Consider the following 13,678-nt stretch of genomic DNA (forward strand, 5'->3'; position numbering starts at 1 on the left):
TCTTGGCGGACTGAACCTTCTGGACCACCGCACTCATAATAGTACGGTGCTCCTTGTCGATGGAAGCGCTTCGAAGCGCTCCCAGCACATTGTCCGGCGCCTCTGGATGGACAGAGGTCACTGGCACAGGCGTCTTGCCCCTCTTGGAAGGAGGCCGCCTGCCCGAGTCGGGAACCACTGGAGGCTCCGGCGTGGTGTTCGGCTGAGGGCCGGACTCGGAGCCCTCAGGGGCCTTGTTCCCTCTGCTCCCGGAGTCCGGAAGGTTGCCTTGAGGCGCCTCTGGGACTGTCTCCCCTCGACCCGGTGCCTCTTGACACAATACCTCGGCGTTGTCTGCAGGGCAAGGGGAGGTGGCGGTCGGAAGTGGATCGCTATCCATATCCGACGAGCCCAGGGAGCTGTCCGACGATACATCGATACGGGCTCATGGCGGCCTGCATAATCATATTCGGCGTTAAGGGAAGGAGTGCGACAAAGGAATTCTATGAGTTACTCCGGTATCCGAATACTTACGACTTCACCAGGGGCTTGGCCCTGAGCAGCCACTCATCTTCGCCTTCGGCGGCGGTGGTGGAACTGTCCGGAAGGAGAGTCCTTCCCTTCTTGGACCCTTTGCCCCCCCCCCGGGTTGGGCGGCCTTCCTTTTCTTGTCTCCCCCAACTGAAGGGGGAGCATCTTCTTCTTCCTCCTTGTCCGTGTCAAAACCGACGGATCTCGGGTAGGGGGTCCACTGTGCGTCTAAGGCGGATGGTAACAGGAGGCAGGGAACACGATGTTTTACCCAGGTTCGGGCCCTCTTGATGGAGGTCAAACCATACGTCCTGCTTGATTAATATTGATGGTATGGGTAGTACAAGAGTAGATCTACCACGAGATTAGAGAGGCTAAACCCTAGAAGCTAGCCTGTGGTATGATTGTATGTCGTAGTTGTTGTGTCCTATGGACTAAAACCCTCTGGTTTATATAGACACCGGAGAGGGTTAGGGTTACACAAGGTCGGTTACAAAGGAGGATATACACAGATCTGTATTGCCTAGCTTGCCTTCCACGCCAAGTAGAGTCCCATCCGAAAACGAGACGAAGTCTTCAATCTTGTATCTTCATAGTCTAACAGTCCGACCAATGGAGATAGTCCGGCTGTCCGGAGACCCCCTAATCCAGGACTCCCTTAGTAGCCCCTGAACCAGGCTTCAATGACGATGAGTCCGGCGTGTAGTATTGTCTTCGGCATTGCAAGGTGGGTTCCTCCTCCGAATACATCACGGAAGAATTTGAATACAAGGATAGTGTCCGACCCTGCAAAATAAGTTCCACATACCACCGTAGAGAGAATAATATTTTCACAAATCTAATTTGCTGACTTGTTTTGGCAGCACGACATTATGTCATGGCCCAGTGATTATTTGAACCGTTTCCTTTAACTAGCCCCGCACATAACACGAGGCAGTTTTTTAACACATCTTGTCAAAGCAGAGACCGTGTCCCCTTATTACAGGATTCTCATCAATACGGGTGTGGGTAACCCAACCGCGCGATCAATTACGGCGCTTGGGGGATAAGCAAGTTTTACCAGGCTAGTGGGGACGCATAGTTTCGTCCGCCCATATAAAGGGATAAGGATTCACCTTTTCATCCATGCCTTCTTCCTCCTTTGCTCATCCATTTTCGCACACTCGAGCTCCAGTGCCCAAGTCAGCACTTCCCACCTCAACCTTCTCCAACCATGTCCAGAGCGGGAGGCAGGTGGATGGTCTCCTCCATCACGGAGGGAAACATCAAGAAGCTGAGGAGAGCCGGATACCTGCCTAACGACATCGCGCACCGGCTCCCAGATGAGGGGCAGCTCATCCCCACCCCCGAGCCCCATGAGAGGGTAGTGTTCCTTACCCATTTCCTCTGCGGACTGGGATTCCCTCTCCACCCATTCATCCAAGGGCTCATATTCTACTACGGCCTGGATTTCCATGATCTGGCCCTGAACTTCATCATCAACATCTCGGCGTTTATCGTCGTGTGTGAGGCCTTCCTCTGCATCAAGCCCCACTTCGGCTTATGGTTGAAGACCTTCAATGTCAAGCCGAAGGTAGTGGGCGGCTGCCAGGTGGAGTGCGGAGGCGCCATGGTAGGCAAGATGCCCAATGTTACATGGCTCGAGGGCTCCTTTGTGGAAACCATAAAGGGGTGGCAATCGGGGAGGCCGCCCCAACTGGGGAGGCCGAAGGTTCTGAGAAGGGGAAGACTCTCCTTCCGAACAGCTCTACCAACGCCACCGACGGCGAAGACGAGTGGCTGCCCAGGGCCAAGCCCCTGGGGAAGTCGTAAGTATTCAGATACGAGAGTAACTCATAGTATTCCTTTGTCGCACTACTTCACCTAACGCCGAAATATGGCTATGCAGGCTGCCCCGAGCTCGTATTGATGTATCATCGGATGGCTCCCTGGGTTCGTCGGATATGGATAGCAATCCAGTCCCGACCGCCACCTCTCCTCATCCTGTGGACGATGTCGAGGTGCTGTCTCACGAGGCACCGGGTCGAGGGGAGACAGTCCCGGAGGCACCTCAAGGCGGCCTCCCGGACTCCGGGAGCCGAGGGGACAAGGCCCCTGAGAGCTCCGAGTTCGGCACTCAGCCGAACCCCGCGCCGGAACCTCCAGTGGTTCCGGACTCGGGCAGGCAGCCTCCTTCTAAGAGGGGCAGGACGCCTGTGCCAGTGACCCCTGTCCATCTAGAGGCGCCGGACAATCTGCTGGAAGCACTTCGCAGCGCTTCCATCGACGAGGAGCACCGTACTATCATGAGTGCGGTGATCCAGAAGGTTCAGTCCGCCAAGAGCGGATTGACTGAAGCCTGTGCCAGCCTTCTAACAGGCTTTGAGGTAAGTGTTTAAAATATAGAAAAAATATTACCGCATAGACAGTAGCCCTTGATGCTTTGTTCGGTGTTCACAAAGAAAAGCCGAACAGAGGATCAAAAAATATCGCAGGAGTCTAATATGAGTATGTCAATATGCATATGCAGGCTTCGCTGCTGGCGTGCGCCGCATTGACTGCGGAGGTCGCCGTACTAAAGCAGGACCTCGAGGGGTCCCAGGACGAGCTTGGCCTTGTCAAGAGGCAGCTCGAGGAGAACAAAGGTAAGTAGTACCTAGTCTGCGGATATGTATAAAAAGAGTGCGATTGCAAAATGACAGGATCATCGTGAATTTGCCAGGGGCCACGACTGAAGTGGCAACCCTAAAGCAAGCGTTGTCCAAGGCTGAAGATAAAGCGGCCAAGGAGCACACCGAGCGAGAAAAGCAAGAGGCTCGGGTGGGCGAGGTGCAGCAAGAGCTCCAGGCTCTCGTGATGAAGCACGAGGCGTTGGAGCTTGACTCGAAGACGCGAGAGTCTGAGCTTGCCGCGGTCCTCGAGAGTGCAAAAAGTGCCAAGGCTAAAGCCCAAAAGGCCCTCCAGGAGATCGACGCAATGAAGAAGATAGCGGCGGGTAAGGCATTCTATATGCAAAGCAAGCATGTAAAAGTAAATTACCGATTACTTACCTGAATTCGGAGCTCTCCAGGAGCATTCACAGATTTGCCCCGCAGCATGTTGGATGCTGCACAGTTTTACCAGGCCGAGGAGGGATGCTCAACAAAGAACCTGTTCTGGTCTCAGTATACTGGGACCGAACACCCGATGCCTCTGAGCGACCAGCTAAAGCAGCTGATCGAGCTGCACAAGGTGGCCGAACAGGCCATGAAGGGCTTTATAGTCCGGCTATGGCCTGGCGATGCCCTTCCAAAAAGCTAGTTCGGCCTGGTGAGGCGGCTTGTGGATGCCTGCCCACGGCTGGAGGTCGTCAAGCGGTCCGTCTGCATCGAAGGTGCACGCCGGGCTTTCGCCCGTGTGAAGGTGCAGTGGGCCAAGCTAGACGCCGTGAAGCTGATCAAGGAAGGGCCGCTGCAGGGCAAGGAGCATCATACCCCCGAAATTTATTATGAGGGTGTCCTGAAGGGTGCCCGTCTTGTAGCGGACGAATGTTCCAAGGATGTAATATTTGAGTAAACTTGCTTGTGTGATCCTGTATGATGAAAACTTGTTTCATATGCTCTATGCAACGCTTGTGTGAATTTAAAATATTACCTTCTGTTTGGCCGTTTAACCAATCTGAGAGATGGCTAGTCCTCGGCTTCTGCCCCCATGCCACGAGTGCTGGGGTGTTCGGGATAAACCTGAGCACTCTTGTTCTCATGTTTGGGTCCTTCGAGGGAGGTGCTCAGCACAACGAACAAGGCAATCGGACTAATAATGCTTTATCACTCTCACTTAGCCATAGAATTCTGTAATTTTAAATTTTGGTGAAGCCCCTGGTATTCGGAAGGCCGAATTTGGGGCGCGATACACGCCTTTAAGCCGGACAGGGCCGGCCTCTCGCTCTAAGCGGCATTAGTCTTTAGGGACTCGAAAACCTCGCCAAACAGTGACCAGTCTCTCGCCTTATCATGACAGTCAGTTTTAGCTTTCTCTACAGAGGAGCTTAGCCCAGTAGAACCGGGGCACAATCGCAGTAGTTCTCCTAGCGCTACCTTAGCCGATAGAGCGGAACGTAAGGTGCCAAAACATAGGAGCCGGGCAAACCCAACATTTGACCAAAGACATGATTCGGAGCTGATGCATATAATGCTATAAGTTCGGGGTGCCGCACTTGTGAAAGTGTTCGTACTTTTCACACCATATTGTGGGGTACGTAAGTCCCTGGTGTATTGGCCATACCAAAGTGTACAGTTGCAAGACATCATTGATGAACACACACACACACACACACATTGATGAACAAGAATTGCAATAATAGTCATAATGTTATGCATTGATTATTCAAAAAGGTGCGTTTAAAGCAGAATGATACAGATGGTACGATAAGCAAAGAGTAGGACTATGTCCCTTCCAAGGGCAAGCTGAGGAATAGTATTAAGTCAAATATATCGCTCGTTATTGTAATCCACCTGGGAATTCCGTGGTGTGACGTAGCTTTCTGCCTCCTTGGTTGCTGCCTCATGTGTTCGGCAATAGTGCTGCCGGACAGGGTTTCCAGAGATTAAGGTCCTGAAAAAGAGAAAAATAACCAAACGGGAAGCCCCTAGTGCGGTTTAAGCCGCGTCTTGGGGCGTGCCGCAGTTGTGCCCCCCTCCCCACCTGTGCCCATGGTATTTTTAATGCGTAATTACGTACGCATGGCACGAGTTTCGCTATTTGGCTGAGATTGGGGTGGGGGCGCATTGCTACGCGAGCTCAGATCGCGCCAGGCGGTCTAGTTGCAGATTGCTCCGAGCGCGCTTGAAGGTGTCCGGGTCTTGAAACGCCGAACTGGTGGATTGCCTTGAGAGGCTGATTTGCGCTTCTGCTGCGAGGGCTGTGGTGTGCTCCTCTGTTCAGAGAGAGCGCTCTGTGTTTCCATTGACTGTAATAACCCCGCGAGGTCCTGGCATCTTGAGCTTGAGGTATGCATAATGCAGTACCGCATTGAATCTCGCAAATGCGGTTCCCCCGAGTAGTGCGTGATAACCACTACGGGACGGGACTATATCGAAGATTAACTCTTCGCTTCGGAAGTTATCCGGGGATCCTAAGAGCACTTCCAGTGTAATTGAGCCTGTGCAATGGGCCTCTACGCCTGGAATGACGCCCTTAAAGGTCGTTTTTGTGGGTTTGTTCCTTGAGGGATCTATACCCATTTTGCGCACTGTGTCCTGATAAAGCAGGTTCAGACTGCTGCCGCCATCCATAAGGACTCGAGTGAGGTGAAATCCGTCAATGATTGGGTCCAGAACCAGTGCGGCGAATCCACCATGACGGATACTAGTGGGATGGTCCCTGCGATCGAAAGTGATCGAATAGGAGGACCATGGGTTGAACTTTGGGGCGACTGGTTCCAACGAATATACGTCCCTGAGCGCACGCTTCTACTCCCTTTTGGGAATGTGGGTTGCATATATCATGTTCATCATCCGCACTTGTGGGGGAAACCTCTTCTGTCCTCCGGTGTGTGGCCGCCGGGGCTCCTCCTCGTCATCGCTATGTGGCCCCTTGTCCTTGTTTTCGGCAATTAACTAACCGGCCTGCTTGAACACCCAACAATCCCTGTTGGTGTGCTTGGCTGGCTTATCTGGGGTGCCGTGTATTTGACACGAGCGATCGAGTATACGGTCCAAGCTGGACGGGCCCGGCGTACTTTGTTTGAATGGCTTTTTCCGCTGACCGGGCTTAGAGCCTTTGAATCCGGCATTGACTGCCGTATCCTCGGTATTATTGCTGTTAATGTGGCGCTTATGTTTGTTGCGACGTGACCTGCTATTGCCGTCCTTGGTATCTGAAGTACCATGGTCCTTTAATATGTTATTACTGCGAGCCAACCAGTTGTCTTCTCCCGCACAAAAGCGGGTCATGGGTGTCGTGAGGGCTGCCATAGATTTCGGCTTTTCCTAACAAAGGTGCCGGGCTAGCCATTCGTCGCAGATGTTGTGTTTGAAAGAAGCTAGGGCCTCTGCATCCGGACAGTCGACAATTTGATTTTTCTTTGTTAGGAACCGATTCCAGAATTGCCTGGCCGATTCTTCTGCCTGCTGAATTATGTGGCTCAAGTCAACGGCATCTGGTGGCCGCACATAAGTGCCCTGAAAGTTGTCGAGGAATGCGGCTTCCAGATCATCCCAACAGCTGATGGACTCTGCTGGCAAGCTGTTAAGCCAATGCCGCGCTGGTCCCTTGAGCTTTAGTGGGAGGTATTTGATGGCCTGTAAGTCATCACCGCGGGCCATGTGGATATGGAGGTGGAAATCCTTGATCCATACCACGGGATCTGTTGTGCCGTCGTATGATTCAATATTTACAGGTTTGAAACCTTCTGGGATTTGATGATCCATTACTTCGTCTGTGAAGCATAAGGGATGGGTGCCACCTCTGTTTTGGGCTATATCGCGACGCAGCTCGAATGGGTCTTGCCCGCTGTGTTCGGCCCAGACGGATTTACTTTTACTGTATCCGGCGTGACGTTTATCGTCTCGCATAGTGGCGCGCCTTCATGATCCGTAGATCGATCTTGCATGCTTTGCTTTGTCCTCCAATATGTCTTGCAGGTCTGGCGTATCTCCCCATGCCTTTTTATTTAAATGGCGTCGGGGTGCAGGCTGAGTTTTTGCCTGGAATGCCTCTCTATCGCGGCCACGAGGTGGCCGATCAGCCGCGTCATATGATTCTTCCTCTAGTCGGGGTGGCAACCTGCATTTTGGGTAACTCTTGGAGGGGCGCTCGAGTTTATATTCCTCGACTGCGAGGATTTTAGTCCATCTGTCAGCTAGCAGATCTTGATCAGCTTGAAGCTGCTGCTGCTTTTTCTTAAGGCTATTTGCCGTGGCTATAAGTCGGCATTTGAAGCGCTCTTGTTCGACGGGATCCTCTGGCACGGCGAATTTGTCATCGTTGAGGCTTGCCTCGTCTTCGGAGGGGGGCATGTAATTATCATCCTCCGCTTCTCTATTTGCCGCTCTCTCAGGAGGGCTGGCTCCTCCAACCTCCTGCTCTAAATCTTGCTAGAGGGGATTGTTGTTGTCTTCGGCACTATCCGGAGTGTTATTATCTCCTGTGCCGGTATCACCACTTTTGCTTTGGCGGGACATAGAGCGGCGCCGCTGACGTCGGCGCTTGGGTTGCTTCTTGGAGGGGGCCATCCTCCGCTATCTCGTCGCCATTGCCTTCTTTGGGTGTATCCACCATGTATATATCATATGATGAGGTGGCTGTCCAGTGCCCTGTGGGCAGTGGTTCCTCTTCGTCTCCCGCATCGTCATCCATACCGTCGATGTCTTCGGAGTCGAAGTCGAGCATGTCGGTTAAGTCGTCGACAGTGGCTACTAAGTGGGTGGTGGGTGGGCCACGAATTTCTTTGTTGTCCGCATCCCAGTCCTGCCGGACATAGTTCGGCCAGGATCCTCCTAACAAGGAGAGAGACCTTAATGAGTTCAATATGTCGCCAAAGGGCGAGTGATGAAAAATATCCGCGGAGGTAAACTCCATGATCGGCGCCCAATCGGATTCGATAGGAACGGGCGCATGCGGCTCGGAGTCCGTGGCCGGAGAAGGATCCGGCAGTTTAACAACACGGCTCTCGTGTAAGGTGAGGTCGATGTTTGGCTCGATCGCCGCTAAGTGTAAGGCCTCTGTGGCGGGGTCCATCCACCCGTCCATGGACGGCTCAACTGGCTCCGAATTGAGGGTCGGAGCGGCTGCCTGTGCGATCTCCTGAACACTGTTCGATAGTAGAGCTAAATCGTACTCATCATGACTGCGTGACGCTCAAGGCAGAGGCTCGAATCCGTCGAAGATCAAGTCTCCATGGATATCGGCCGTGTAGTTTAAGCTTCCAAACCTAACCTGGTGGCCAGGGGCGTAACTTTCAATCTGCTCCAGATGGCCAAGCGAATTGGGCCGTAGTGCAAAGCCGCCGAACACGAAGACCTGTCCAGGGAGAAAAGTCTCACCCTGGACTGTATCGCTATCGACGATAGTAGGAGCCATCAAGACTAACGGCGACGACACAGAGGAACTCTCAATGAAAGCACCAATGTCGGTGTCAAAACCGGCAGATCTCGGGTAGGGGGTCCCGAACTGTGCGTCTAAGGCGGATGGTAACAGGAGGCATGGAACACGATGTTTTACCAGGTTTGGGCCCTCTTGATGGAGGTAAAACCCTACGTCATGCTTGATTAATATTGAAAATATGGGTAGTACAAGAGTAGATCTACCACGAGATCAGAGAGGCTAAACCCTAGAAGCTAGCCTATGGTATGATTGTATGTCGTAGTTGTTGCGTCCTACGGACTAAAACCCTCAGGTTTATATAGACACAGGAGAGGGTTAGGGTTACACAAGGTCGGTTATAAAGGAGGAGATACACATATCCGTATTGCCTAGCTTGCCTTCCACGCCAAGTAGAGTCCCATCCGCACATGAGACGAAGTCTTCAATCTTGTATCTTCATAGTCTAATAGTCCGGCCAATGGAGATAGTCCGGCTGTCCGGAGACCCCCTAATCTAGGACTCCCTCACTCCTCGTGTTCGGGGGAGGAGTGTGTCGCAGAGTTATCAGACGATGAGTCCGATGACGCCTGGCGTGGTGAACTCTTTCGGGTTCCCTTGGCCTTCTTGGTCTTCTCCGGCACCTTGTAAGGAGCCGGAGTCAGCATCTTCGTCAGGAGAGCGTTTGCTGGGCCTTCGGGCAAAGGAGCCGGACAGTTGATCTGTCCGTCCGTCTCCTGCCAGTCCTGTAAAAGGTACGGGAGCTTAGATCCCACATAGAGTCAAACTATGAAAAACAAGTATCCTGTGAGAGGTAAAACAGCTTACCGCGCTGGCTTGGCGCTTCGCACAGAATCCGCGATCCTCGGTAGTGGGAGGGAGAACCTCGGCACCCTTGAATAGCACCTTCCAGGCATCCTCGTGAGTTGTGTCGAAGACCCTGTTCAGAGTTCGGTGCTGGGTCGGGTCAAACTCCCACAAGTTGAAAGCCCGTTGTTGGCACGGGAGGATCCGGTGGATGAGCATGACCTGGACTACGTTGACGACTTTGAGCTTCTTGTTCACTATGTTTTGAATACATGTTTGGAGTCCGGTCAGCTCTCCCAAACTACCCCAGGACAGGCCCTTCTCTTGCCAGGAGGTGAGCCGCGTGGGGATGCCAGATCGGAACTCGGGGGCCGCTGCCCATTTAGGGTCACGCGGCTCGGTGATGTAGAACCACCCCGATTGCCACCCCTTTATGGTCTCCACGAAGGAGCCCTCGAGCCATGTGAAGTTGGGCATCTTGCCCACCATGTCGCCTCCGCACTCCGCCTGGCGGCCGCTCCCTACCTTCGGCTTGACATTCAAGGTCTTCAGCCATAAGCCGAAGTGGGGCTTGATGCGGAGGAAGGCCTCGCACACGACGATAAACACCGAGATGTTGAGGATGAAGTTCGGGGCCAGATCGTGGAAATGCAGGCCGTAGTAGAACATGAGCCCCCGGACGAATGGGTGGAGAGGGAATCCCAGTCCGTGGAGGAAATGGGTAAGGAACACTACCCTCTCATGGGGCCTGGGGGTGTTGATGAGCTGCCCCTCATCTGGGAGCCGGTGCACGATGTCGTCGAGCAGGTATCTGGCTCTCCTCAGCTTCTTGATATGTCCCTCCATGACGGAGGAGACCATCCACCTGCCTCCTGCCCCGGACATGGTTGGAGAAGGTCGAGGTGGGAAATGCGGACTTGGGCGCTGGAGCTCGAGTGTGCAAAAATGGATGAGCAAAGGAGGAAGAAGGCATGGATGAAAAGGTGAATCCTTATCCCTTTATAAGGGCGGACGAAACTATGCTTCCCCACTAGCCTGGTAAAACTCGCTTATCCCCCAAGCACCGTAATCGATGGCGCGGTTGGGTTACCCACGCCCGTATTGATGAGAATCCCGTGATAAGGGGATACGATCTCTGCTTTGACAAGACATGTCAAAAAACTACCTCGCGTTATGTGCGGGGCTAGTTAAAGGAAACGGTTCGAATAATCACCGGGCCATGACATAATGTTGTGTTGCCAAAACAAGTCAGCAAATTAGATTTGTGGAAATATTATTCTCTCTACGGTGGTATGTGGAACTTATTTTGTAGGGTCGGACACTATCCTTGTATTCAAATTCTTCCGTGATGTATTCGGAGGAGGAACCCGCCTTGCAATGCCGAAGACAACACTGCGCGCCGGACTCATCATCATTGAAGCCTGGTTCAGGGGCTACTGAGGGAGTCCTGGATTAGGGGGTCTCCGGAGAGCCGGATTATATCCTTTGGCCGAACTGTTGGACTATGAAGATACAAGATTGAAGACTTCGTCTCGTGTCCGGATGGGACTCTACTTGGCGTGGAGGGCAAGCTAGGCAATACGGATATGTATATCTCCTCCTTCGTAACCGACCTTGTGTAACCCTAGCCCTTTTCGGTGTCTATATAAACCGGAGGGTTTTAGTCCGTAGGACAACATACAATCATACCATAGGCTAGCTTCTAGGGTTTAGCCTCTCTGATCTCGTGGTAGATCTACTCTTGTACTACCCATATCATCAATATTAATCAAGCAGGACGTAGGGTTTTACCTCCATCAAGAGGGCCCGAACCTGGGTAAAACATCGTGTCCCCTGCCTCCTGTTACCATCCGCCTTAGAAGCACAGTTCGGGACCCCCTACCCGAGATCCGTCGGTTTTGACACCGACAATCACCCTTACTGTGCAGGTCACATAAACCAGCAGTGCAAATTCAATATCACAGGGTTCTTGTGATCTACTTGTGTGCAGGATAAGACTACATTTGGGTGGTTACCCGCCTTGGCTTTTGACGTTAAGTCGCCAGGGCATAGGTTATTTTAACTTTGTGCGGAATTTGGAGAACTATGACATATGAATTCAAGCTCATCATCAAATTTATGTTTCAAAAGGGTTATCGATTTTGGATTTTTTTTCAAAGGCTATAAGCCGACGGGTTATAAAAGTTCCGTCTTACAATGGAGGTGTATTAAATCCCCATCGGTCAAGAGCCGCCGGTTATTTAAACTCCGGATTTACTTGTCAACAGATAAGGTATTCAAAGTCGCTTTGGCGCAATGGCTATTATTTTATCAATGGATATGATTTATTCTATAATGGAAGGAATAGTCCCGAGTCGCTGCAGGCTTATGACCCGGCACTTGGGGGCTACATTATTCAAGTTGAGATCACATCAAAGATGTAAGTCCCATGTCACTACCAGCATGCACCATGGCACTTGGGGGCTAATGCAGAGACATTTTTACCGGCCTTATTGAAGACCCAACTCATCACATCATAATGAGCTGGCCCTCGGGGGCTACCAATTGCTCCTGTCAACAATTCAAGATACACAAGTTTTATTCCATTATATTGAAGGGTCCACTGCTCAGTTGGTGAAGCACAAAGCTCTTAACCTTGTGGACGTGGGTTCAAGCCCCATGATGGGGGTTACATCATATGATGTTTCTTTTCAAAGAAGTATATATAAAGTCCCATCTCAATATTATCTTACTGAGCCAGCCCTTGGGGGCTACACGTTGTTGTTCAAGTCTATATGATCATATTTATAAAGTCCCTGCTCATTATTGCATAATGACCCGGCCCTTGGGGGCTACACTAGTTGAAGTTTTTATGAGTAGAAGGCAATTATAAGTCCCAAGTTGCTGCAAGTATGACAACCCGACACTTGGGGGCTACATATATGGAGTATTCAGTCTTTACTAGTGACTAAGATGAACAACATGGATTTCTTCAAAGTGGCAGTATTTATATTGAAGCAAGTCTTAAGTCATCACTTTGTTTCTGCTCAAGACTTGGGGGCTACAGGTAACATGGATATAAGGAGAAATATTTTCAAAATCTCAGTCTTTGAGAAAACCATATTGACCAGGCGTCACTAATCATTATGACCCGGTGTCGGCAACAATTATGACTCAACATCATCTATTTATAAACCGGCAGTTTTGGTAATCATAAATTGGCAGGTTTCTACATCTTCAAGCCGGCTGAATATCAGATGAGTATTTCAAAGACCAAAATTTTCTAAGTCGGCGCTTTGGAAGCCGACTCAAGTGGATTATTTCTTACAATATTTTTCTACAAGAGACCAATGTCAGCAAATTGACTCTAAAGCTGGCCTATTGACCCGGACTTTTCAAAAGAAGTATCTAGATTTTTTGCGTTGACAAAAGTTGAAACATATATGCTAAAGAAGATTTGCTATGAGATCATGTACATGTACATATCAACAAGGAAATGACAAGGACTTAATGATGATCAAGTGCCGGCTCATAAGAACCTTCGACCCGGCGTATAATCTATCAAAGTTGGTCTTGATTTGCATGATCAGTTTAACATGGATAAATCCAAATTAAACTAGGGGCTAATGTCGGGGATATACCCCGCGGTATGACCCGACCGGAAGTATGACCCGACCGGAATTGGCGGCTCACAGAGACCCGGCGAGTATTTGGTGACTTACTAATGACCCCAACGGCGGGTCAGATGGATGACAAGGCCCAAGGCCCAGAAGGCCGGTTCATGTGATGGTGGGCCGGCTTAAGAGGAAGACATAAGGAATATTCTCCTGCAAAGGAAGCAAGACTAGGACTCCACTTGTAATAGAGTAATCCTAATCCTACTAGGACTAGTCATGTAACCTGCCCCTTCAACTTATATAAGGAGGGGCAGGGATCCCCAAAAGAGGGATAAGCAAGAAGAAACAATCTCTAGGGCTAGACACAAAGGGCGAGCCGGCTTATGCGACGACTCTCTCATGAGCATAATGAGATCTAGCCACAAACAACATGTAGGGCTATTACCGGATGATGTTTCCCGGGGCCCGAAGCTGTCTAAATCCTTGTCTGGTGTGTTGATCCGCCTCACATCTCTCGATTCTGACCAACCCCTTCAAGCTACCGCAAAGATGTGTTGGCCTCACAACTAAGTCCTCACACTAGGACATCTGCTGTGACAAATCCATGACAGGAAGTGTGTGAGACCTCAGATTGACGTTTCTGAACCGGAGTGTTCGGTAAACTGGCTGAAGTGATTACTTGGCCGATGTGCCGGGTTGTGCGGCGAGCTTCGTGTTGCCGCTTA

Source organism: Triticum dicoccoides, chromosome 1A, assembly GCF_002162155.2.
Source record: "Triticum dicoccoides isolate Atlit2015 ecotype Zavitan chromosome 1A, WEW_v2.0, whole genome shotgun sequence".
NCBI lineage: Eukaryota > Viridiplantae > Streptophyta > Magnoliopsida > Poales > Poaceae > Triticum > Triticum dicoccoides.